Source organism: Orcinus orca, chromosome 11 (assembly GCF_937001465.1).
Source record: "Orcinus orca chromosome 11, mOrcOrc1.1, whole genome shotgun sequence".
Lineage (NCBI taxonomy): Eukaryota > Metazoa > Chordata > Mammalia > Artiodactyla > Delphinidae > Orcinus > Orcinus orca.
The window spans coordinates 86,600,379-86,622,991 of record NC_064569.1 but is presented as its reverse complement, the minus strand read 5'-3'; the positions used below and the strand labels follow the sequence as shown (position 1 = coordinate 86,622,991).

At 45.2% G+C, this 22,613-nt stretch overlaps 1 long non-coding RNA gene across 2 annotated transcripts in view; it reads right to left on the bottom strand.

Annotated features, from left to right (window-relative positions):
• Positions 1-15,885, bottom strand: part of LOC125960551 (uncharacterized) — a 56,472-nt gene extending 40,587 nt beyond the window's left edge. Inside the window, exons 1-3 of one of the 2 annotated variants that reach the window (XR_007470344.1) lie at positions 15,765-15,885; positions 15,125-15,311; positions 9,398-9,517 (exon numbers count right to left, since the gene is read on the bottom strand). This is a non-coding gene — a long non-coding RNA (uncharacterized LOC125960551). The remainder of the gene's footprint in view (positions 1-9,397; positions 9,518-15,124; positions 15,312-15,764) is intronic. The other variant, XR_007470343.1, reaches the window with a different exon arrangement.
• Between the last annotated feature and the right edge of the window lie 6,728 nt (positions 15,886-22,613).

The following is a 22,613-nucleotide window of genomic DNA, read 5'->3' as shown; positions in this document are numbered from 1 at the left end:
CTCTGAGGTTCAGAGATGGTGCTGGTATTAGAACCAGGAGGGGTCAAATAAAGGGAATTTTAATAAAGTCAGGTAGCGGAAATCACAAAGGACAATGAATTCTCTCAGGGACTAGCAACAATAAGGCTCTGCCATCACTCCTAGGCACGGAGAGAGTGTGGATCCTTGAGCAAGGTAAAGTTTGGCAGGAAAAGGAAAGCTTTAGGGGGCTGTGGCCAGCCCAAGGTGACTTGCTGGGAGGATGCTGGGGGAAAATGCCCTGCCCTCATTTCCCTCTCTCCTGTCTCCTGCCGGTGCCTCCTCATGGCTCAACTCAACAGGAAGCCAAAAGGGCACGAATGAAGGGCAAAGAAGCCCATGGGTGTTGTACACCCAGAGCAGGGCAGAGAAGGGAGAGAGTGGGTGTCCTACAGGAAGGGGCTGGTGAGCTAGGAGGCAAGAGAGGGAATGGTGTCACCGATTAGCCTGTACCATGGTCCCCTAGTTGGGGAACTCCTCATTTGGATCAATAAAGAAAGGAATATGATCTTGGAGCTGTCCAATCACAAAAGGTATTTAAAAAAACTCATTCCTGCTTTACAAAAAGCGCTGTCACCATCAGCATCAGCAATAATTGAGGATACTCCTAGCTGCCTGGGGGTAAGCCAAGCACTGGACTAAATTCAAGCGTCCACTTTGAACTTGGCACTGTGCGCTAGTGGATGTCCTTGGAGACTTACTGCCCTTTAAAGACTTAAGAACCACACACCCTGGAAACAACCAAGGTGTTTCTGTAAGGTAAGTGATGAACATGGACGTGTAGCACCTCCCCGGTTACAGGCACAGACATAAATATATGTCTACCAACTTGTTCTCCCTTTGTGTCCTAAGCAGTAATTCTGAGCTGCTGTGATTAGTGGGCCAGGCATTGCAACACCTGTGCATTTCTCCATGTGGATAGTGATTTTCTATCCTCAGTGGAGGTCCTGGCAAATAGGGCAGACACACCCCTGTTTCATCCTGTACTGAAGGTGTTACAAAAATGTGAAGCCAGATGTGGCCCGAGCCTGGTGAGATGGGGGATCAAATTCCTCGTGAGGTTTTCTTGAGCTAGCTCTTGACAGAAGCCTTGGACATCTGTGACAAGATGACAAGAACCTTGGCTCTTTCCAGGGCCAGGTTTTCTGAACGATTTCGCCATGTTCCTGTGGATGGGCATGGGAAGGACCACTAACCGTAGAGCCTGTGCCACTGCCCCAGAAGACTCACGTCCTCTATAATGGCCTCCTCACTGGAACCTGGTCTGCAGACACTCTATAAAAAGCCTTTCTGCTGCATTTCTGGGCTGCAGGAACTACTCTACAGGCTTTATTTCCTATCAACTACTGGGAATCCATCTGTTCAGACTTGACTTATTTATTTTCCTAACTCACTGCCTCATAACCATGTCCTACCTCCCTCTTGGTCCTTTGGGTTGATCTTTCCCTTGGACCAGGGTCCTGGATGTGTGCTTCAGCCCTGCCTTATATGCTGCTTCTTGGCCAGTCTCACCGAAGCCCTGCTACCCACCCTGCCTGGGCCAGGGCTCAGGTCCTCACAAGAGCAGGAGAATCTGATTAACGGCACAGTCCCTCCTGGGAGCAAGGCCACTTATGGAACCCAGGGCACAGTGCTGCGTAAGCATCACTGCATGTGCACCACAGCAATACTATCAGATAAGCTGGGGTCCTTTTTCTCATTTTCAGATGAGGAAAAAAGGCTAAAGTAACCTGCCCAAGGCTATGTGACTATGAAGTAGCACAGCCAGGATTCAAGCTCATGTCTGTGTCAGAAGCTGGCAGGACCCACAGGTAAGGCTTTGGGAACCAGCTGCTCTAAATGAAGACAATCTGCTTCCATCTCATAAAGGCTGATGTCTCCCTTTCTGCTAATTATTGCAGCACAGAGATAAGAGAGAAGGATGGTCTCTCTCGCTTCTGGCTGTCAGAAAGTTTGTAATAGATTTGGGGTATTTGCTCTCTATCCTCTGCTTCCTAGACCAAAGGAAATGAAGGGCTCTGCACTGGCTGGTATTTCGGGGTCCTAGACAATCCTTTTTGGCACAGGAACAAAGGTAGGCCAGAGTTAGAACAGAATGTCCTCAGATAACATGAGCTCTCTCTCCTATTACACACACACACACACACACACACACGCACACACACACACACACACACACCTTGACGTACTTGCTGATTACAGCTGCACGCGGGACATGAAAACTTGCCACCCGAGGAACATGGGAACATCCACTGGACTTCCTTCCTCCGCTGCACGTGTGAGCCTGCTTGCAGAGAGTGGGGGGAGGGAACAGCAGCCTTCCCCCTCTTTGCTGTCCACTTAGCCACAGGCTGGTCTCTGCAGAAGTGAACCAAGGAACTTTTTTTTTTTTTTTTGCGGTATGCGGGCCTCTCACTGTTGTGGCCTCTGGCACTAACTTATGAGTTGACTTCCTGCTTCCTGGTGCCATTGGCAACCAGTCCACAAGCCCTTCCCGTAACCTACAAACATGCCCATAAGATCCTTCAGGGAGATGAAGCAAACTGCTCCTAATGAAGCTCTGTGGTTCCCTTGGGTCCTTGCAGTCATTTCTGAAAATTCTGGGGCGGCCCCAAAGTAGAAGCAATCCCAACCATGAGAACAGCTTAGGCCTGCAGCACATGTCTTATGGCCTAGGAGCTGTACCAGGGGGTTATTTTTATAACCTCCAATTTTGCTTCGGGGACCAAGGCTTGAAACTAGCTACGGACTTCGATGAAACGAATTTGCAAGTCTCAGCTGAAATCTGGAAGCAGGTGATCTAACATCTGGAATACCTGACCGCTACAACCAACCAAGTGCTGTCAGCCTGAAAGAGGAAGAGGAAGCCAACCGAGTTCTGATGATGCTTACAAGTCAATTTCTAGTTCTGCTGACCTCTTAGGCTGCTAGTTTCAGAAGCTACACTATAACAATGAACAGTGATAATGATACTGCTTGGTATTTACATCAGAGCCCCTCCTCAACGGCGATCACCATGTGCTTTCGGAATTGCCTGACTCGTTCTCCTGATGCTTCGGTTGGCCTACATCTCCGCCATGCTTCAGGTCTTCTTTTGCGGTGGCTTGAATTCCCCTTCACCACATGGCAAGGGAAGCCACCTGGTCTGCTCTTTCAGCTCCGCCTTTTCTTATCCTCTCTTATCCTCTGTTCCCTCCACTCCCTCCTGCCCCCACTCGCCCAAGTCCAAAGTCGCGGACAGACAGGCGTAGTATAGGAGTTGTGGGGCAGTGATGGAAGGAGGACAGTGTGATCAGGGCAGTAAAGAAGAGAGGGTGCCTTTTCTCCCTCACTTAAGTCCTGATCAAAAGAGTCTTCAGAGTAATCAGGTCCCGATTATCTGTCTTTAAAATAAGGAACTTGAACTTGAGGGTCTCTGAGGTTCCCACCAGCTCTGAGGAGATCATTCCATCAACATTCCATGACCCACTTTTGGATCATCAAGATGGAAACCTATTGCTTTTCCTCTGTCCCAAACACTTCCCCCACCAAACCTGCTGTAAAATAAATGCTTCCTCTCCCAAAATACCATGGATTTTTCTATCATGAGAATGGACACAAAAGACACTTCTGCCATAATTCTACCCTGCTTTAGTCTGGAAATCTCTGGAGATGTTTTTGTTTTCACAGTGACTGGGGGAGACCACTGGCATGAAGGCAGTGGCATTTGAGCCCACTGGCATTTGAGCCCCCCCAAATCCTGCGAGGTTCAGGGTAGTGCCTGTCCCTGGCATATTAACAGATATTTAACAAGTCTGTGTATGGACTGAGCAGAAGCATGCCTGTAATTTCCCTTTCTAAGGCCTCCCTTCTTAGGGAGTAACTTTCAAGTGAGTCACGCGCACACACAAGTAGGGCAATGTCCTCACGTAGGAATGACAATCTGGGTGCAAATCCTCATTCTCCGTCTCTAAACTGTAACCTCCTTGGGGGCAGGGACAATGGTCCACATGGGGTCATCAGGGCTGTTCACAAGTATTTCCAGGTCTTTTTATTCTGGACATAGGCTAGGATTACATTTTCCCGCCCCTTTGACATTAGCCGGAATCCAATGACTTGCTTTGACCAATGAAATACGATTGGAGGTGATGTGTGTCATTTCTGGGGGATGCTTAAGAGCCAGCGTGCAAACCACCGCGCTTGCTTCCTCGCACTGTGGTGACCACGGATCCTCGTAATGAGAGGGGACCTCTGGGTGACTGAGCGGCTGGGTGGGGAGTCTCCCTGCAGAGCTGTGCTGAGCACGGAGACTCTAGTTTCCCCGAGGCAGACGGCTAACAGAATGTGAGCAAGGAAGAATCGACCGTTTTGTGCAGCTGCTGCGATTCGGAGGTTACTTGTTACCACAATATAAATTGGCTCATGCTGACTGCTATTGTCTAATCTGGATTTTTTGAGGAAGACCAATAAAAAGTATCCTTACTTCTTTACCTGACATCTGAACAAACTGAGAAATAAGATGAAAAGAAAGGTAGATGGAGGCGAAACTCGTAGCTTTGTTCCTCATTTAATCCAGAGAACACTGGAATGAAGCCATCCTCCCACGAAGGGTGTGATGGCGGGCTGGGTATGCCCGATCGGCCAAGGCTCACAGCTTTATCGGGACACGTGTTCTAGCCCAGTTAGAGGAGGTGTATTAGTTTGCTAGGACTTCGGTAACAAGTACCACAGACTGTGTGGCTTAAAAAAAACCAACAATTCTTTTCTCGCAGATCTGGAGCCCACAAGTCCAAGATCAAAGGTGTCAGGAGGGTTAGTTTCCTCCGAAGCTTCTCTCCTTGGCTTGTAGATGGCGATCTACCTGTATGTTTATCTGGTCTTCCCTCTATGCATGTCTGTATCCTGATCTCCTCTTCTTATAAGGACACCAGTCATAATGAATTAGGGCTCACCCCAATGACCTCATTTAAACTTAGTTACTCCTCTAAAAGCCTCATCTCCAAATACAGTCACATTCCAAGATACCAGGAGTTAGGATTTCAACATATGATACTGGGGGTGGGAGGCAGATGTGATTCAGCTCGTTACAGCAAGCTTCTGAGTTGGCAATGCAACTCCAAACAGCCAAAAAGGAGGCGCTGAGACAAGCACGACCCATGAGAGTCTCGACAAGTGCACTAGTCACGTGGCACTCTTTCCAAATTGACTGATCACCAGCCCCTGCAACCTTTCCAAGGGTCACATGGATTGGGTTCAGGGGACATTCAGTAAGACAAATGGTCTCTTTCGTGACTTTTCTTACATTGTACTGGTTTTCTTTATTTTTTTGGTTTGGTTACTACTATTACGTCATGTTATTCTTTTTTTTTTTTTTTTTGCGATACACGGGCTTCTCACTGCTGTGGCCTCTCCCGTTAGCGGAGCACACAGGCCCCGGACGCGCAGGCTCAGCGGCCATGGCCCACGGGCCCAGCCGCTCCGCGGCATGTGGGATCCTCCCAGACCGGGGCACGAACACGCGTCCCCTGCATCGGCAGGCGGACTCTCAACCACTGCGCCACCAGGGAAGCCCCACGTCATGTTATTCTTTAGCCCATCTGTTTATTTTCTGCCTACTCCATCCCAACTGTCTGCTCAGCTAGGAAAAAGGCTTTCCCAGTCTCCTGACTACACCCTGCATTGTCCCAGGCCCACAGCAGCTGCCTGATGGGGGTGGCAAATTGGGCTCTGGGTTTATTTTTGACTTTTGAGTTTCTCACACTGAAAACTGGCCTGAGAAATAAGAACATGGTATAGCAGATCCTGCCAAGGCAAATGGTAGGAGAACCCTTCAGGCACAGGGCTGCCAACTATCTCCCCAGGTTAAACAGAGCCGTTGTGAAAGCAGCCATTGGTCCCTGTGGTCCTACTGGGTATTGGGTGTGTCTGCCAAGACCCACTGCCTTTGGGAAGGAAGACTCACGTGGGGGAACCAAGCCCAACGTGCATGGCTCTGCCACAAGAAGCCAAAGTGGCCTCTGAAAGATTAATGGGGCATTTGGCTCTCTGTGTCTTAACAAGGGAGACGGGAAAAAGCTTTCTGAAAACTAGCAGCGGCTTCTGGCAGAGATTCCAGGGGACGGGGTTGAAGGCTGCAAGATGGCCCCTCCATACATTCTCTTTCTCAATCCTTGCTTTCCTTTTTCCCACAGTCTCTCACCATCCTGCGTCTCTTGCTTCCTCTTCTCATTTCTTCTTTGGTGTTTTGCCCTCCCCAAATGATTTCTGCCTTTCCTTTCATTTGCCCTGTCATCTTATCTTCTTCCTGTCCTCATTTATCAGGGGTGGGGGGAGATGGGGGCATTCTGTATGGTGGAAAGACACAGGTTTTGGAATGCAGCCTGGGCTTTCAGCTCACCCCTGCAACTTTCTAAAGTGAGTGCAATGGACATGGATTGTGTTTGTCCCCTCCCTCTGGGGATGGCACTCATAAATGCCGTCCCCTGCTGAAGGTGATTCTGTCAATCAAGGGGCACCGCCAGCCCACCCCAGCTGTGGGCACATGATCAGAGCATGCAATCCCACCTGACTCAGTGGTTGGTCCAAGGCAACCAAGAAGGGGCAATCAGAATGCTTCTAGGGGTCAATATGTGCTACAAGCTCGAAGGACCACAGAAACCTGTGACTTCCGGGAGTCATCTTCCCTCCCCATAGAAGAGAAGCTTTCTGACAGTAAAGCAACACAGAACAAAGCAGGGTCAAAGACAGGGCACAGATGGGGCACCTGAATCCAGGAAAAAAAGACTGCATCAACCCTTCCACCTTCCCTGTACTTTTCCATCACATGAGCCATTATGTTTTTTTTTTTGCCTTGAGCCAGTATGAATTTGGTTTCTGTCTCTTGTAACCAATGGAGCCCTAATGATAACACTGTGACTTTAGGCAACTTATTTAACTTCTTGGAATCTCAGTTTTCTCACCTACAAATGGACTTTTTGACCCTTGTGCCCCCAGTTTAAGTGGGGTGCATCCAAAACAAAATATGCTCACCTATGAAACTCAGCACAGCTTCTTGTAATCATTTCTATAGTAGACTCTTCTCCCACTAGACTGAGAGCTCAGGGACCGTGTCCTACTCATCCAAGTATTTTTAGCACTTACGCTGGGAGCTCAATAGATGTTGATTCACTCCCATTTTCCCCCTTCCTTCTTTTCTTCTTTATAACCTCCTGCTTGTAGCTCTTACTTCTTTTCTTCTATTTTCTTTCTTTCCTGGGCCAAATTTCCAGCCAATTTCCCCTGGTCCTCCTGCAGTTAAGTTTCCATACCTGATACTCGGTGTACGTGCAAAAATTACTGTCATTAGTAATCGTGTGCCCAGGTGGTGCTGTAAAGAAGGCCTGTTTCATCTGTCCTTGCCAGGGAAGGGGCAACTGGCCAGCTGTGCCCATAAGTGGATAGTTGCTGCAAGTACTGCAAAGCTTTAATAGCTAGAAATAATTGCTAGTGCAAGAATTAGGTCCAGCCAGAGGTAATTTTAGCTTGGTGTTAAAGTGACAGATCATGAAATTAGTCACACGCAGATTCCCTTTCTTCCCTCACCCACCCAAGTCTGGCCCTCTCCTTAACAAGGGACATTTCTGATATTGCATTCCTGGAACATTCCCACACAAATAGGCGGTTATCCCAAGGTGAGCATGGCGTCAAGCAAACTCCTCTCCTCTTTTTCTCCATACCAGTCCCTTCTTCTGGCTTTTCCGTGTGGGTAAATGGCACCAACATTTTCCCAGGCACCAGGATCCCAAGCTGGTGATCATGTTATACTCCTTTCACTTTGTTCCCCAGTCACGAATATTCCATCTCAAATCCATCTCCTCTTTGACTGCCATCACCCTAATGCAGGACCACTTACCTCTCACCCGTGTCAGTTTAGGAGCCCTCTGTTTGCTTCCTTCCTCTCTAGTACCTAATCAGCCCAGCCCTTTACTCACTCTAACACTTTTAGGGGCTCCCCACTGCCAAGTGAATCAAGCAAAACTTTTTCACTGCAGAATTCAAGATGCTCTGCAAAATCACTCAAGCCAAGTCTCTGGCCCCATTTCCACTTTGTTCCAGCCAAACTATTTCACATCCTATTCCCTGCCTGATCTGTTCCTGAATTTGCTCTGCTGCTACTACTGCCTTGAATACCTTTTTTTTTCCTGTTAGAAACCCAACTATTTTCCCAGGACTAATTCAGACTCTGTAGGGATGGACTTCCTTCTGGCCACCTTGACACCATGGAAGGGACAGACCAAGGACGAGAACATTCTTGCTGGTTTAAGTTGCCTCGTGTTTGGTGAGTTTGATGGCTGGTCCTGTTTCACCAGTTTTAACACCAGGCGGCATCTTATTGTCTCCAAACGTTAATGTCATCCTCAAAAGGTAAGAATTTCCATCCCTGAGAGTCTCCCAGAATAATAGCTACTGATTAGGGGGCACTTCCTCTGTGCCAGGCTAAGCGCTTTCCACAAATTATCTCCCTAACTCCTCGCCGTTAGTTTATGAGACAGATGATTGTTACCTTCACTTGACAGCTGAGAAATGAGGCTTAGTGAGGTTAGCTTACTTCCTCTGGGGACTGTCGCTAACAACAGGTAGTTCTTCAGATTCTAAAGCCCATACTTCCCACTCAAAACGTGCTACAATTATCATACAGAGCAAGGAATGAAAGCAGTTATCATAGATGCTGTCTGGAGGAATATCTTTGGACGATCGCTTTCCTGAGGAAAACTCATGCCCTTTGTATGTTTTGGGTATAAGTCAGTCTCATTACTTATGTGATGATCACATGTCATACAATCTTGTTTCCAAAAATTACTGTTTGTATTGCTATTTAAATGTGAGATTTATGACCATGCCGAGGGAACCTCAGTTTTTCCTATACCATCCCTGGCTAAAGAAAATAAACTGAAACATTTTCCCTTTTACAATTTCCCTGGAAACAAGTACCCAGGCTAGTAAGACAGAAAATCATCTGCTCGTCATTTTAGTGTTTAAACACAATTTCCCCAAATTAATGTGTTTTAGAAAGACCTAGAAATTATTGAAGCCTCTGACTCACGGATGCTTTCAAGTCCTTCAGCCTTTTGGGTCATGTTAGTTTTTAATGTAAAATCAAACAGCTTGAGGCCTCAACCTTTGAAAATAACAGAAACTGGCCAGCTGTCAGAAGCTTCCAGGAAAACAAAAAGAAGCTTGAGGAGAAAATTTGAAAGGCTTTGTATATGTTAATTACAGACACTAAGGGTCAAAAACGGGAAAGGGGAACCAAGACAGAATGAGAGGAACACTGAACATTAGTCAGGGTGATGCTAGGTTATGCTGCATTAACAAACTCCCAGATCTCAGTGACTTGCACATGAAAATGTATTTTGCTCACACAGAGTCCACTGCAAGACCCATGGTTCTCCAGAGAAACTCCCTTCCAAGTGGCGATCCAGGGAGCCAATATGCGTCTATCTTGAGATTCTACTATCTCAACACATGGCTTCTGGGGCCACTGAGTTGGAGAAAGAGAGAGCCAAAGAGTCATGAAGGAGTCATTGATACTTCAGCCTGGAAATGATACATGAGGCTTTAGTTTGTGGTCCATTGGCCAGATATAGTCATATGGCTTTGCCCCCAACTTGCAAGGCTGCTTCAAAGTATGGAAGAGCTCATGTATATTAAGTAAGCAATCAGTGCTCTGAAATGAGGCCAGGGCTCAGGTCATTTAACGTACTTCTTCTTTTTAAAAAAATGTTATTGAAGTATAGTTGATTTACAATGTTGTATTAATTTCTGCTGTACAGCAAAGTGATTCAGTTATACATATATATATTCTTTTTCATATTCTTTTCCATTATGGTTTATCACAGGATATTGATTATAGTTCCCTGCGCTATACAGTAGGACCTTGTTGTTTATCCATCCTATATATAACAGTCGTTTAATGTACTTCTAATCATTTACTAGGCAATCTCCTAAAACATATGAAACTTTCATCTTTAGACTCCGGTACTTTCTACAGTAGAAACTGAAGCAGAAGAAAGAGAGAGAAAAGAGGTAGCAAAGGAGAATAGCAATTTACTCTGATTTGAATTTAATCTCTTTAGCAGACAATTTGAAATTTACATTTGTATCTCATTTTAGAGACTTTAATACCACAGAACAGTTCGGCAACCAATATTCTAGTCCCAATGATGTCATTAACTAATCTGTGACCTTGAACGTCTAACTTTACTTCTCTGATTCTCAGTGCTCATCAGTATGTTGGGAATGATGAGTCATGCTTCACTGAGTTACTGTGAAGTTCACGTCACATGTCTGAAATGCTTAGCAAAGTGCTCGGCTCATAGTAGGTGCTGAAGTGTTTATTGAATGAATATCCATGAGCAAATTAACTGCTTCCTGTTTAATCTAAAAGAAGCTGCTAACATCATGAAATGAAACATAAATGGTGCAAAGGGCATAGGATCATTTTAGTCACTCAGAATGTCATGGTTGGTAAATTCTTTCCTGTGGGGGAATGTTTTAAAATAAAGGTAACTCACTCTACTCCACTGAGTTATTATGAAACTCAAAGTAGCTACCAGTGAAAAGGCTGTGTAAACTGTAAAGTGCCATGTAAATGTAAAGTATTGGTATTAATAATATCATGACCAGGACTGGCTTAATAGGTGTGTGACCTGTGCTGTAGCCATACACATCCCCACGTGTAGAAGAGTCTCACACTTGGTTTAACAACCTTCGGTCACCACTTTGAAATTTTTAATAATTTTTGAACAAGGCCCCCCCCCATTTTCACTTTATCCTGGGCTCCACAAATTATGAAGCTGATCCTGGTTGTGACTCAAAATGTTGCTTCTTTTTGTCAAAAGAAGGGAGTTAGGGTTAGAGATGCTTCTTCTGGTCCCTTGGAGCCCTAAAATTATGTGATTCTAAAAAATATTCCAAATGTACCGTTTTTATTTTTGTGTTTTTTTTTAAACTCTTTACCATTCTTCTATTTTGAATCAAACATTTTTTAACCTATCAGTTATTTCTCACAAGCTCTCAGTCTTTTAGTCCCCACTCCTGTGAAGCCCTGGGAAAAGATTTCATTTCCCCCCCTAGATTCAGTCTACTTAGCGAAAATCCTTAGAGACAATTCTGACTTTGTGTTTTTATGAGGCCTCTTTCAAAGTATGTCGTGTGCACACTTCACGGTCTGGATTCTAGACTGAAGACTGGTATTGGTATTGAGTAATATGTTTCATGCTTTTGCCAAAGAACATATTTTTAAAACATCTACACCGGAAAGAGAACTTTGGAGTCATGTTGCTCTGCTTCCGAACCAGGGAAGCTATGATGGAGCAGAACATGTAGAAGACATGGCGTTTGTAGATTTCTGTTCACGTTCTTGTTCATCAATTACTGTGTATGTGAGCCAAACCAAGTGGCTTAAATCTCTCTGGGCCTTAGTTTCCTCATCTGTAAAGCGGGATGACAGAGGACAGGGACAAGGAGTATCTATTTCATAGGATTCTGAGGGGAAGATATGAAAATAATGTTCTTGAAATGAGTTTTAAGTTGTGATGTATCCACCGAAGGGACTAACATAGAGTTGTTTCCATTATAAAGAACTTCATCTCATGAATGACCTCATCAACCATGATAACCTGAAGAACTAAAAGGACGCCCTCCACTGTTTCCCTTTAATATCATGGTGCTTAGCTCCACAGATTTTCCTGGGTTAAGCAGAAAACAGGTTATTTTGTTGATGGAGATTCATTTAACAAATATCTTTTGAGCATCCACCGTGAGCTCAGCACTTTGCTAAGCACACACCCAGAATTCTGATATTAGCTCACAATCTAATATAGCCTCAAACCCAAAACTACACAGTATTATACACTTGATCATAAACATTCCATTGGCAAATACTTAATGCATATCCACTACATGCCAGGTCTATACTATGTAGATTTTTAAAGGAGAGCTAGGAGGTGCTGTGGGGATTATAACAAAGACATCAACCAAGTCTTTTTTTTTTTTTTTTTTAATGTGAAAAGGAGGGGAAAGAAAGTTGATGTAAAAACCGAAAGCAGAAATCCCCAGAGAATTAACAGCAAAATACCATGATGGGCCATCCCAGTTAAGAAGGGTTACCCTTGGGCCAGGGGTGGGATGAGTAGGCAAGAAAAGTAAACTATTAAAGTATGAATGTATGTGCTGCTAGTGTAAAATAAGGTAAGATTTATAACTGTTTCCGAAGAATCTCAAAAAGGAGAGAGTAAAGGGGCCTAGAATAGAAGAAACCTGAGGGAGATTAAAGGAGGAAACAGGGTTGGGGGCAGCGGGGGAGAGACAGTGAGGCAGCAAGATGCAGAAAGACTTGACACCAAGGAGAGTCCACCGAGACGCTCCCAATGGCAGGAATGGCTGTTGCTTCCAGTTGTGACAACTGTGCATTGCACGACTCTAGGAAGAGGTTATCAACCTCCGGTTCATATAGTTATAAAACAATTTCTCAGCAGATGGTAATAAAAGTCTCAAGGCAAACGAGCTTGTTTTTCTAATTTACACATCATCTGGACTACAGGACTATGCTGGCTAGGGGAATTCTGAAAAGAGCTGTTCAATTTTATATCGCTTCTGGGAATACAGTCCTTATTCTTGGGCATCGCCTCCAAATATTCATTTAAATTATACTATACAGAATCTCCTTGTATGCACGGGATTTTGAAAAACTCAAGGGAAAAGATCAGTTGGTGGTGGTGGTTAGAGAGGAACAGCTAGGCAGGGAGATACTGGCAAGAGGTCAGGAACTCAGCAGAAGCCCCATGTCACCAGGTTTGTTTTGCCCCAAGGCACACACAGCGAGCCAAAACACTGAGATGCCAGGTTTGCAGCCAAGAGAGGGCTTATTTGAAAGGCAGCTGAGCAAGGAAACGGAGAGAACAAATCTCAGATCCGCCTCTGAGAAGGCAAGGGACTCAGGTATTTACGGGATAATGAATATAGAAGCAGGGTGGCCTGAGGCGTGGGGAGCACGGGGCAAGGTGATTGGAAAAAGGTGCACTGATTGTAGTTCTGGGCAAGTGTAACTCAGCTACAGGCCTCCTCACCTTCTGAGGGTAGAGGTCATACAGCGGACACTCGTGCATGCCCAGTTGAAACACTGGTGGTCCTATCCAGTCTTAACTATCCACTCTTAACCCGCTCAGCTCAAACTAGGCTCAGCTGACTCCAAGTATCTAGAAAACAACTTGGGCAAATATCTTACTGCTGAGGCTACATAATGCGTGGAGGATGTGCAAGTCTTAGGACGACCTTGATTAGTGAAGGTAGGTGAAATGGATTTAACCCACTGTTGCACTAACCATGTTAAATGTGTCTTTCAGATGAAATCCCCTCTTGCCCAACAGATACTCAAGCCATTCTGTTGGTCCTTCATCTTTAAAAGCACACACAAAAATGGGGCTACTGGTTTTTAAACTCTACTTGCCGGGTGTGGTCTGATGGGCAGATTCCTGGATAATGTTGCCAAGAAACTCGGAACCAACTCTCTTCCCGCTGAACCTATGTGACTTTAGGAAAAACCCCTTCACCTCCCTGAACTTCAGGTAAACACACCTGTCTTGCCTCTCCCATCAGTTGTGATGAAAACAAAACAAAGCAACACAAGGACAGCAACAGAAGTCTCCTTGGATGCAAGCACGGGCTGTAGAAATGGAGGAAGTTATTCATGCTATGGTCCACGTTCTTGTCCCTGAACTCTGGGGGGCCACATGCAGAACGGTAAGTGACCCTGGGATAGGCCATCGTTTTCTGCAGGGGGAAGACGCAGGCCGATCTAAATGGTTTCAGCTGCTGGGAAGTGGCGCTCACTGGACCCGGGAGATGTCCTAGCATTCCACAGCAAAGGCTCCCATTCTACTTGAAAGCACAGATTTCTCCGCCCCTCACCATCCCCAGAATCTCTAATCTAGATTTGAAACCACGTCACTCTTTCCTGAGATTGTCAAACTTTTGCAGCTAATTATCAGTTGGAGTCAGTGTAACAAAACCTGCCTTTCTAAGCTGGGTTTTATTAAAATACCTCTGCTGTCAGCAGGTGCTGTGGCAAACCTGCTGCTAGTACATGCAGTGGGGTTTTCTCCCTGAGAGGAGAGCTCCAGCAGGTTTTATACATCAGTGCTATTAACTGGAATGGCAGAGACTTACTGTAAGCGCTCTCACTTCCGCTTTTAAGAAACAATGAACTACTTCCTGGCTTTTCAATTAGGAGAGCTCTGGGGGGCTATGAAGGGACAATGTAATGTATAATAAACATGCTAAGGAACAAGCATGATTAATGGCAGTTTAGAAGGTTCTTTTAAGCTGACGCTTCATAGCCCAGGAATCTGCATTTACTGGCATCCTCTGAAAACCTAGCTTCCATGAATACTATAATGAATACTCAGAATCCAGAAAGCCCCCAAAAAACTCACTTTGAACTCTATGTAGTTGGCTCAAGAAATCTTCTTTGAAGGAAAGGCTGAAAGACTGAATGCCCTCCGTATCCTTTTATCATTTGCATTGGAAACTCCAGTGAGGACAAGGGGACAGGCCGGCCTAGGGTTCAGCTTCCCCCTGCAGGTGATTTGCTAGGGATGGAGGTGTGCAGGGAGGAGAGGGAGGGAGGGATCGCAGCTTAAGTCCTAGTACTTTCTTAGGTCTTCTGAGCCTTTCAACATAGAAAATTCTAGACAAGGTCATCAGACCTGAACATATCCCCCAAATCACTCTCATTTGTACTCGCCTCTCTCTCCTCCCATCCCTGGCCACAGAGAACTAGGTTTTCCTTCCGTCTGACCCTGTGCTTTCCTCAGTTTTTCCAATATGGTGCTTCACTGCATTCTCAGCTGTATCTGCATCTCAGTCACTCTGGCTTCTTGTCTCCACAGACACGTCCATGTCCCCTTCACCGTAAGGGTGATTCCTTCTCTTTTCATCACAGCCAAATGCCAAAAACATGCTGCCCACACACTCTTAACCTGTCACCATTGCAATCTGGTTTCTTCCACCACCTCTCTCCCTGAGATTTTTAAGAATGACCACATATCTTCCTAAAAACATCTCTTCAATAATTATTGTAATTTACCTTTCTGCTGCCTGTGATTATTTTCACACTAACCTTCTTTCTTTCTACCAGTTGTATGATGATGGCTTTTCCTTCTCCTGCTACTTCCAATTGCTCTTTTTCCAATGTCAGCAATTCAAATTGTCCTTTGAATGCAGGATCATCACAGAATTCCAACCTCACTCTTCTGTAATATGAGTTTCTTCATCTGTAAAGACAGGGTGATGTTGGGAATGTTGAGTGATGCAGCCACTTTGGAGTTACCATTTAACCCAAAATTTCCACTCCTAGTATTTACTCATATACCCAAGGGAAATAAAAACAGATGTGAGCACAAAATCTTGTATACAATTGTTCATAGCAACATGGTTCATAATGTCTAAAAGGTGGGAACAACACAAATGCCATCAACTGAAGAATGAATAAACAGAGTGTGATATAGCCATACAATGGAATATTAGTGATAAAAAGAAATGCAGTACTAGTACATGCTATAGCTAAATGAACTTAAAAACATACTACAGCATAAATGAACTTTGAAAACATGCTATAGCATGAATGAAGTCACAAAAGACTACATATCACATAATTCCAATTATATGAAATGTCTGGCATTGAAAAATTTAGTGTCTTAAAACAACAACAATTTACTACTTCTTACAATTCTATGTATCAACCATGTGCTTCTTCTGCCTCATGTAGCAATGGCTGGGGTACTGGGAGGGCTAGAAGGTCTAGATGTCTAATTCACATGGCTAGCAGTGGGTGGTGGTCACTAGCTGGGTGCTCAGCTGAGACTATCATCCAGTGGCTTCGGTCTTCTCTACATGGGCCTCTCCACATGGCTGCTTGAGCTTCCTCATAATATGGTACCTGGTACCAAGAAACAGCATTCCAAGTTGGCCAACCCAACGTGCAAGCACTTACCAAGCAACCACTTTTGCGTCATGCTTGCCAATTTTCTATAGGCCAAAGCTAGTCACATGGCCAAGCCCAGAGTCATTGCTGGAAAAGCTGACACGGAGACTTGAGTGCTGGGAGTCATGGTTTATTGAGGATCACCATAGTAACAGGCTTTATGAAGACAAAATGACACATATTGTGCAAGTTTTTAGAGAACCAATGAAAATTTTTCTTCCTCTCTGACCAGCTACTTATTATGGTAACTTCTCTATAGGACACTTATGAGCCGTAGAAGGTAAACATTCATCACACATAAGACTATATGCCTTGCCTTTTGCTAGGTGCCAGAAATACTTTACAGAGATACGACTAAGTCTGAATTTAAGGAGCTTATGGTCATGTCAGGGAGACAGGTGTGTAAATACACAACTATAAAACAGTGTGATGATATAATAAAAGTGTGTATCTTCAAGACAAAATGGAAGCCCAGAGGAGGGGGGTCCTAAGCATGCTTGCGGATGAGAAGGAAGCATTTTCCAGCTAAACGAGGGCAGGGGAAGAACACAGTAGACAGGGTGAAATAGCTTATACCATCATGACAGTCTTTGCTAGAATTACGGCTCAGCGTTCTGTATGTAAGTTGTTTGTATGTGTGTGTGTGTGTGTATTGTTGCTTAGAAGGCATAGTTGAACAGGTATGTGGAGACCAGAGCAGGAAGGACCTTGTATTCCATGCTAAATGTGTTCCAGGCCCTCATGACCACCCCATGGGGGATGCGGATCCATGGAAGACTTCATCAGAGAAGCAGGGAGACTGGATTTGTCCACTATGCAAATTGGCTGATCTGCATCCTGCCTTGGTTTTTTGTTTGTTTGTTTGTTTGCTCCATGCCATTCTTGTAGCATAACTCAGTGCTCCCACACATTGCCCCCAAAGAACCATCCCCTCCACAAAACATTAGGGAGAAATATGGATTTTGTACAATGTAGAGATTTCTACATCTCTAAAACAACTGAGGGTCTTATGTGTAAGACTGCAGAGGGAGTCACATTCAAGGGTGCACAAAATCTCATAAAGTCCCCATCCCCCCAGTCCCTCACTGGCTGCCAGCACGATGCCCATCTCTCTCGGGACCATTTTCCTCCAAAGCCTTTTGTTTCCTGACCCCAAATCTTTACTGAAGAATCATACTCCCCTCCTCCTCTGTCTCACTCTCTCCTCCTCTTTCTCATGCACTGCCATCACCTCACTCAGCAAAAAAACGACTTGCCAACATCCATATCTTCATACACCTTGAAAGGCACCAGGGAATATTAATTATATAAGTAGAATGTCAGTGTCTATTTCTATTGTATCTTTAAAATCTGACTTTGGAAGCAGTGTGAAGAATGGATTGAGTTGGGAACAGTGAGACTAAACACAGAGACCAATAAAGAAAGGATTGCATTAGTATAGAAAAAATAGTGGAGAGTCTGAGACGGGTCTGTTGAGATGGAGGTAGAAGGGGCAGACATGATAGCAATAAGGATGCAGAATCCAGTGGACGCGCCATTAATCCGGTCCATAACATTCACTAAAAACAGCAGTGTTACTCCTTCAAAAAGAATAGGCTTCGTTAGGATTTAGGACTCTCTGTTGAACCAGACCTAGGAAGAGACGTAACAGTGTGACGGGAAATTAACTGGGCTGTGGCCATGGTGATCCTCTCAACTCCCCACATCCACCACAATGAAAGTATCAGAGATGACAATACAGACTGTGACTGATTTTTGAAAATACCAGATCTCACAGATCCAAATAGGTGTTGGCCTCTAAGTCACCACGGGCAACTGTCACTTATTCGCACAATTGCTGCCGTTGCTGAAATCCTTTCTGGGCTCCCCTTTTACCTCTGCATGTGGAGCCAGGATATGAGACACCCAATAGTCTGGCCTCATTACCTCATGGTGACTTTTTATTTTTCCTCTGGATAGCTTTAGCCACCGTGAATATCCAAATTGCTTTCCAGACACAAAGACTAAGCCTTTAACTTAGGAAAATAAATTGGGATCGGAGGACAGAAGAGCTTCAGCGGAGGCTCATGGCTGGGGAAACAGCCACAGCCAACAGACTTGTCATGAAGAGATGCTGGAGCCAGTCCTGCCAGTCTCCTCACCCCAACTTCCTGAGCCCCACACGTCATCAGAATGTAATCCAGACAACTTCCCCGGTGTGACACTTCACTGCTGCTATTGGAGAAGCAAAAGGGATTCAAACAGAATAGGAAAGGACACAGGAACCTGGAAGTAAGCTTTCCTCTGAAAGGGCTACTGCTGGTTTGCAACAGGATGAGGCTGAAAATGTAGTTTTCTTTAGTGGACTCATTGGTCATCACCAGGATCTGCCTGTACCAGGGAAAGGTGGGCATATTAGAGCCGTCCAGGCTCAGGGGGAAGTCCAGGTATGTTCAGTATGGGCTGAACAGACACTCTGCATTGTCAAAAAAGGAAAAGAAAATATCAGAAACTGTAAGCTATTAATAAGTAAATGCATTTAATACATGAGAAGTGACCAACACAATGCCAAACAATAAAATTTGCTCAGTGTTAAATAAATGATCAGGAAAATCATGGGGACTGCTTGTTTTTTTTGTTGTTTGTTTCTTAATGGAAAAACAGATAGTACATAAACTACCATATGCTGGCCACAGATCCTGCTGCATCCACATAGCTGCCTTTTATTTATAACATAGATGTATACGGCACTCACCATATTCCAGACACTGCTGTAAGCATCTTACAAATACTAATTCTTTTAATTCTGATACCAATCTTATGAGGGAGGCACTCTTATTTTTACCTCTGTTTTACAGATGAAAAAACTAGGGCCTAGAGAGGTTAAATAACTCTCCCAAGGTCACTCAGCTAGTAAACAGTAAGCACTGTAAGCAGCCTTTTTGTCCCTGGTACCACTGCCGGCATCCTGCAATCGTTTTTCACCCAGGGGTTTTCTGTAGTGGACCAAGGATAAACTGGCCCTCTGGGTCCCCTAGATAGGACAGGCAAAACAAAACTAAACTCAACTAATTGAAGACACCTCAGTGATCGTTAGCCCAGGCATAGCCAAACATTTTTTTTCTTTTAATAAACCTTGTTATTACTATTATTATTTCTCGGCCAGGCTGTGCAGCTTGCGGGATCTTAGTCCCCTGACCAGGGATTGAAACTGGGCCACGGCAGTGAAAGCGCTGAGTCCTAACCACTGGACAGCCAGGGAATGCCCTAAACCTTATTTTTAGAACAGTTATAGGTTTACAGACAAATTGTAAAAATGGTACAGAGAGTTCCCTTATACCCCATGGCCAGTTCCCCCTCTTTTTAACATATTAGTATGGTGCCTTTTGATACAATGGATGAAGCAATGCTCATAAACTATGAACGAAAGTACACTCTTTACTCAAATTTCCTTAGTTTTCATGTAAGGTCCTTTTTCTGTTCTCGGAGTGCATCCAGGACCCACATCACATTTCACAGGCAAGTCTCCTTGGATTCCTCCTGACTGTGAGGGTTTCTCAGACTTTTCCTCCTTTTGCTGACCTTGAGAGTTTTGAAGAGGATTTTGTAGGGTACTTTGTAGAATGTCCCTCACTGTGGTTATATATAATGTTTCCCTCAGGTTAGACTGGAGCTACATGCTTTTAGGAGGAGGACCACAGAGAAAAGCACCATTTTCATCACACTGTATCAAGGCGACATACTATCAACATGATTTACTATTGTTGATGTTGACCTTGATCATCTCTCTGATAATCCCCAAATCTGTGTTATATCTTAGTCTGGTTTTGATGTTTACTTTGACTATCCAGACTGTGTTTTACCTTGCCTTTTAGCATGCCTTGTAATTTTTTCTAGAAAGCTGGATATGATGTATCAGGCAATAGGAACTGAGGTAAACAGGGCTTTAGTCTGCGGATTCATGTTAATCTGGCTACAAACTGGGCAGTGTTTAGTGTTTGCTGGAGATATCAGTGCCATAAGCTTCAAATTCCTCTGCTGGGGCTTCCCTGGTGGTGCAGCGGTTAAGAATCCGCCTGCCAATGTAGGGGACACGGGTTCGAGCCCTGGTCCAGGAAGATCCCACATGCCGCGGGGCAACTAAGCCTGTGCAACACAACTACTGAGCCTGCGCTCGAAAGCCCGAGAGCCACAACTACTGAGCCCGCATGCCTACAGCCCGTGCTCCGCAACAAAAGAAGACACCGCAACGAAGAGTAGCCCCCGCTCGCCGCAACTAGAGAAAGCCCGCACTCAGCAACGAAGACCCAATGCAGCCAAAAATAAATAAATAAAATACATTTTTTTAAAAATGTAAAATATTAAAAAAAGAAAATTCCTCTGCTGTCCTTGTTTTCTGTCCCCGTTGAAGCCTTGTTTGGGTTTCCCTCTGAACTCCCAGATTTTAGGGTGGTGGTTACCCCTGAAACCTCAACTCTCTGATGGGTCTAAGAAAAGTCATTGATTTTCAGTTTATTCAGCTCTTTTCTTATTTGGAAAGATCAGAGTGCTGACTTCTAAGCCCCTCACTAGTTGAAGCTAAACCAGAAGTCTTCCAAACATTTTTAAGACTGGAAACCTTTTTCAAATGAACTCTTATGTAACTGGGTGGGTCTTATCACTGTGCAGCCCAATCCAAGTCCTAGTGCTGGAGTATTTTCCATCTGCACTTCCATGGTCTTGTTGGGTGTCTAGGGCACCCCTCCTCTCCCATGCTGTGTTTCAGGAGATTGACAAGTGTCCTAGGTCATTCAAAAGTGGGGTGTCCATATGGGGAAGTAAGTAAGTATGGGCCTCAGAAAGATTTCGGGCATGGGCAGGAATCTTTTCAGCTAGAAAGTCCAACAGAAATGGTCAGACAGGGGGTAGAAGGACCCCAGCAGACAGTAATGGGAAGAGGAGCTCCTGTGGCTTCTTTCATGTGATGGTGGGTCACATTGCCCATGAGAGGGAGGCAGATGGTCCTCAGGCTCTGGTTGGCTGGCACAAAACTCCTTGGTGCTGGCCACTCTCTGGATATTGACCTCCAGTCCCATGTGCCCTCCACCCTCACTGTCAAGGTTTGGTCCTCTTGTCTGAAACTTCAAAGACACCCTGTATGATCATGCTCTGTCCTCTTCCCTCAGCCCTACTCTAGCCCAGCTGACCCTCAGCCAGTCCCCCGAGGATGGTGGGATGAGAGCTCTGGGGCTTCCCCCATCCTCCACAACTCACGTTCTTGCACAAAGTCTCCATTCTGCTCCCAACATCTTGATTATTAAGAATCCTTTTTTCTTTTGATAAAACTTGGATTCACAAAGCAAAGGCTTTGACTTCCTAAATTAAGATTTTTGACGTGGGCTTTGACATCCTAAAGTCAAAATGAACATTGACAGTTTCTCTAACTTTTAATTTCTGCTATAACATTCTCAGTATTCCACGAAGCAATTTGGATGCTTTTGACTAACTAGGGACAAAGTCATGGTTTCATACAAGGAAGTATTGGATCAAAACACAAATATAATTAGTTTAAAATATTTTTTCTCTATCTTCCTTTGGATGGTGAGTGTGTGTGTGTGTGTGCGTGTGTGTGCGTGTGTGTTTACAAGCTCTGGTTGGAGGGGATCTAGGAGTTCAGAGCCCTGCACACCTAGCCTTCTCCACCACCTGCCCAATCCTCTGAAACCACTGTTACAAAGATCACCCTCGCATCCCCACATCCAGCGGTCAGTTCTCAGTCCACCTCATTCTCGTCCTGTCAGCAGCACTGGCCGCAGCTCATCGCTCCCTGTTCCCTGAAAACTTTTCCCCTTAGTTTTCAGCAAGCCACGTCCTTAGTCCTCCTTCCATCTGCTGGTTGCTCCTTTGGGCCTCCCGTACTGGCTTCTCCCTTTCTCTCCTGTCATTAAATGCTGACGTGCCCAGGGCCCCATTCTTGTCCTCCACACACCTGCATTCCCTACCTGAGCCCATCCAGTGTCTCGTCTCTAAACCCCATCTTTACGCTCATCACTCGCTGATATGTACCTCCAGGCCAGAAAGCTCCTCGTGGCTCTAGACTCTTAAACCCAGTGCCTGACACCTCGTCTCTGCCAGATACTGAACTTCACGTGTTCAAGCCAAACTCCCCGCTTCCCTCCCAAAGCCGCCCTTCTCCCCGGGATTCCACATCTCCATAAATGGCTCTTCATTTTGCCAGCTTCTCAGGCCATCAGCCTTGGCCTGATTTTGGTCTCGCCCCACGCTTACTCTATCAGCAAATCCTGTCAGTGTTATCCCACATCTGACTGCTTCTCTTTCACTGCTCCCACCCTGGTCCAGGTCACCACCAGCTATAACCTGGCTTTTGATCTCCCTACTGTTTCCTTGACATTCTATAGCCCATTCCCCTTACTTTAAAATCTAAGTCAGACCCCGTCCTTCCTTCTCTCCAACCCCCTGGTGACTTCTAGTATTCCCACCTAGGCCTGCAAGCCTCCCACGACTGTGTGCCCAGCTAAGTCTCCAACTCCACTTCCTGCCATGCTACAACTGATTCCTCCCCCCAGCCCTTTCTTGCAACTTGAATATGCCAAGCTCACTCCCACAGCGGGGT